This window comes from Musca autumnalis, unplaced genomic scaffold (assembly GCF_047663935.1).
Source record: "Musca autumnalis isolate F117 unplaced genomic scaffold, ASM4766393v1 scaffold_168, whole genome shotgun sequence".
NCBI lineage: Eukaryota > Metazoa > Arthropoda > Insecta > Diptera > Muscidae > Musca > Musca autumnalis.
In genome coordinates this window covers 109,947-114,631 of record NW_027411720.1, presented here as the reverse complement: position 1 = coordinate 114,631, position 4,685 = coordinate 109,947, and the positions used below count along the sequence as shown (strand labels likewise).

Sequence of the window (4,685 nt, the reverse complement as noted above, 5' to 3'; positions counted from 1 at the left end):
ATGTTGAGGCACGATGACATGTACCTGCACGCATATTCCTCGGCCTTGTGGCTCGTCGGTGGGGGGGTTCGTTGGGCATGTATGTACCTAATACCACTGTGCTACATTAAATTCAATTATTTTGTGCGTGCAAAAGGAAAAACGAAAAAGGACGATAGAAGCTAATAGCTAAGTAACAGGAAACGGAAAACTGATATTAATGTGGTGATCGAAAGGGACAGATATAGAAAAGAACCTGCATATGACAGATAGCTATACATGGTGAGAGAAGAAAGTATTTTGAGGAAAGTAAGAGAAATGGGGAAAGTAAGAGAAAGCGGGAAATCAAAAGACTTAAGCAACATGCTGGTATTTGTTGCTGTTAGTGCCCTCCCATCCATTGTCATACCTGAAGAAACAAACCCACGAATAAGAGTCTACGTATGACCCCATGATATCTTCACCAACCCCGTTCAACGACTAGAAAGAATCAATCAGATTATCTTCAGAGTTTTATTCAGAATTCATGTTGAATTATAATTCTTAAGAATAAATACATCTAAACAGAGGGGAATTTGTATTGAGCAAGGAATTTTGTGTATGCTTACTAACTTCTAGTGAAGCTAAAACTGTGAGTAAAGTGCTAGGTTAATAATAATAATTTTAATTTGATCGTTGACAATTGTCAACATGATAGAAACCTTAACAATTAGAAATATAACAATTCTGAAATGAAAGATTTCAATTGCTTGAAAGATATTCATGAGTTGGTAAGTATTATCAGGTTTAACTAATTTAAAAACAAATGCAATATTAATATTAAAATCTCATATAATAGGAAATAAATGCATGCGTATGGTAGGGTGCAAACAAGAAAAAATGTAAACAAACAAAACGATTATGAATTGATGTTTAGCAAAAGAATTCATAGACTATGTTGTTGTTCATTGGTTTGTGTTTTTTCTTCTTTTCTCTTTTAACCTTTAGTTTAGAATCATAAATGCAACAACAATCGGCATATTAATTATAATGTGACCAGCTTACATTACATTTGGCTTGGTAATTGGGAACCAAAAAAAACCTTTAAAATTGGCTAATGTATCTTCATCAAGATTTGAAGGAAGTAAATACGCAATTTGACACATTTAATATTTTATAGCAATTATTTGTTTCAAAAGCGAAACTTGAAGATGGTCACCCATTTACCAATTACCATTGCAAATCATATCAAAACAAAATGATAAATCATAATTGTAACTCACTCAATTCTCACGATCCCACGTCGAAAGTACTTTCGCAGAGATTATGACGACGGCTGCGCTGCTGATGCTGGTAACGCTGTAATCCAATATGTGGTAAATGAGTTCTCGTTGGAAATACTCTTTATAAAAATGAAGCACTGTGAAATGAAGAGAATTAACACAAACTGTTATAAATTTGTATTGGTTTCGCAATAGGTAAATGTCTCTTTCTGGCTTATTAACACAAATGTGCAATTTTTGAAACATTTACCGCGATCATGGTCAGACACCCAAGCTATCGTCGTTTTAATTATCATTATTACATGATCATTATCATGTTAATATTGCTTGCATATTTGACAATGAATTGCAAAACCAACGGTACCAAATTCTTCGTTTCTTCATAAGTTTTACGAATTCTTTTGCACTACTATTTCTCAATAATGATTCCTTTTGGAATTATAGAAAAATTAAAATTGAACCAATTTATCGTTTTTCAAGTTCGAATTCACTAACTTAAATAGCTTAAATTTTATGCAAAATGTAAAATTAACTCGAAATAATAATTTTTAAGACTTATGGTTATGATTCACAGAAGTATTGTTGTAGCTGGTTTTTTTATGGGATCATTACACTTCTTATGATTTCGCATATAATTTCGTCTGGTTTTCTTTAAATTTGTCAACACAGTTTTTTTTCAGCTTTCATGTGTTCGTTCCACTTTCGACAATTATAGGCAACAATACCTTATAGAAAACTCCACAAGCTTATGCCAATTCCAGATTACCGACAATTCCAATGTTAACCGCGGCACTTCTTCCCGAATCTCGGAAGGATTTTTTCCTCTTTTATAGAATGCTGCTATGAAATTGCTAAAAACCTCGTTTAGCACCAGAATTTGCACAATACGAAAGTTGGCTTGATTGCTACCCGACGACCACACAATATTTGCATCAAAATGGATTGAACGCACAAAACAGCAGGGGACAGACTGATCGATTAGATGAGAGATGTGGTTGATTTTTTTTTGTATTATGCTTTCTGTCGTGTTCTAATAAGAGCTTTGGTGCTTAGCTGGCAGAACCCTAATAAAAAGACATTACATTAAATCGAAATAACCAGAAATGAGAGAATAAAACTATTACCGATGGAAATGTTTGATGTGGGGATGAATCCGCAGTGAAACCGTATAATAAGTTCCTTAAAAAATACATTGCAGACAAAGCAACGTGAATCATAGATAGCTCAGGGAATAGTTAATACTTCTTTGTCATATACATATGAAGTACGATTAGACTACCAAAATTATCTGTTGTAACCAAATGAAATATATAGAGGAAATAAGCATGTTGGTAAAGGATATTAAAATTTTAAACTCACATCATGATAATTGATCCAGATAACTAACGACGTATTCATCAAAAGGGGAAATTTCTTCCCATAAAAAAAATTCCGAAATTTTAACTTTTACTTTTTGCTAAAATTATTCACTTTCTCTGATGAAATACCTTTTCTCGATGTGGACTCTAGGAGTTGCGATAGACAAAATGGACGAAAACTTCTGTCTCATTCAAATAGAAACCTCGATAATGTCTTCGTGCCATAATTTTCCTTCCAGTTAAAAAGGAAATAGTTGCTAACAAAGATAGGAAAACGTCAACGAGCAGAAAATCATCTTCTACCAACACAAGGTTGTCGACATGTAGATGGCGTTTGCTGATTTGGCCAATACTATCAATCCATCAAGAAGTAACAAAGGGATTAAGAACGGTGTCGTGTATTTCCGGGTGCAAGCGCTACTACAACGACAACAAGACCAAGTTACTCAGAGTGTTATAGGAAAGAAGAAAAAGTGAGAGCGTGTGACACTCTCTATGATTTAGAGGCAAAGTTAAAGAGCTGACATTTATTTTGTTGCCCCGAAAAAAAATACTTGATGACAACTTTATTTGCTTAACTTTCACAAATAGGCAATGATGTCTGAGGGAGAGAAGATGGAGAAAATTTATTTTTGGTCTAGGACAGAACATTTTCAAAACCCTACATACAACAACAAGAAAAAGACAGCAAAACTTTTTCATAGTTAATGTTTATTGGATTTTATATCCTTTTGATTTCCAAGGTCTTCTTTGGTTTTAAAGGGTAATACAATAATAAATTGTGGACATGCGATTACTTGACATGTCGCCTAAGGCCGGTCGGTCGGCCGTTCAATACAAATTGACTTTTTATTCTATATTTTCTTTTTGGGTTTATTGTAATCACTCTATGTGGTCATGGCTTCCTGTGGTTTAGGCTACCGACGGAAGTGTTGCTTTTAATTACAATACAAGATGGAATAAAGGATAAAGAATAACGAAAGGCTATGACACAAACAAAACGAAATTCCTAATACAGACACAAAAACAACACGCATACACACAAAAGCTAAATCTAATAATTTAGTATTTATTACTAAAACCATGGAAACTTCTAATGACAAACCATATGCTCACAGCAGCAGCAGACAAAATACCATGAAATTCTTATGGACATATTTCCGAATCCACAAATGTCTTAATTAACTATCGTTTCGTTTAGGGGAAGAATGTCTGATTGAATGAAATGTCATTAATGATGAGAGAGACGGATTTGTGTGTCTTTATTGATTTATGAATAAATAAACACTTTGCACATCATCTACGGAGATTTCAGGCAATTAATAAAATAAAATTCCCTTTGGAATTACATGGGCATTAATAAAGTAACCAAAATTGGAATTTTAGATTAATGAATCTCAATATTTTATTTTATGTTATACTAACTTTGATTAATATGTAAGGGTACTCAAAGCAATTTAGGGAAAGGTTGACATAATTTAATAATATTAGGATACAATCTATTTGATTGAAATGGAACATATGGTCTACGTACACTTGTGAAAATCAACTCAAGGTCACTTAAGAAGTTAAACATAGAATTGAAAATGTCACAGCATTCAGGTTTAAGAAAAATGAAGGACTGTAGAGACAGAAGAAAGGGATGCTAAACCAACAAAATACCTCTTGAAGTGTTTTATTGACCAAAGAATACCTCTTGAGATCAGACCAGGAAAGACCCCTAGAAGTCATCTACAGATACCAGTCAGGAGGTCTCCAGACATCTTTTATTGACAGAAGATATCTAGAAGTCTTGAAGTTTTCTATAGACCAAATAAATCCCCTTGAGGAATTCTATAGACCAAAAAGAGCCCTTGATGCCTTCTAAATTTCTGTAGAGGTATTCTAAAGACCACTTGTTGTCATCTTATGTCGAAAGTGCAGATACTACTACGCGATATTCGTACGCAGTAAAGTGTCTGCAGTAAAGTGCCTTAAAAAAGTGGCTGCACATGCGATAGTCGTGCGCCGCACAGAGGTGTGAAATCTCAAAAAACGGTGATTAATTCAAAATATTAAATTCAGTTTTCATTACATGTTTATAGGG

The 4,685-nt window shown here is 33.7% G+C and overlaps 1 long non-coding RNA gene across 1 annotated transcript; it reads right to left on the bottom strand.

Annotated features, from left to right (window-relative positions):
* Window positions 1–481: 481 nt before the first annotated feature.
* On the bottom strand, window positions 482–3,000 carry LOC141391861 (uncharacterized). The gene is made up of 2 exons (XR_012409732.1): window positions 2,366–3,000; window positions 482–2,305 (listed from the first exon to the last, which is right to left on the bottom strand). It is a non-coding gene; the product is annotated as an uncharacterized lncRNA (long non-coding RNA).
* Between the last annotated feature and the right edge of the window lie 1,685 nt (window positions 3,001–4,685).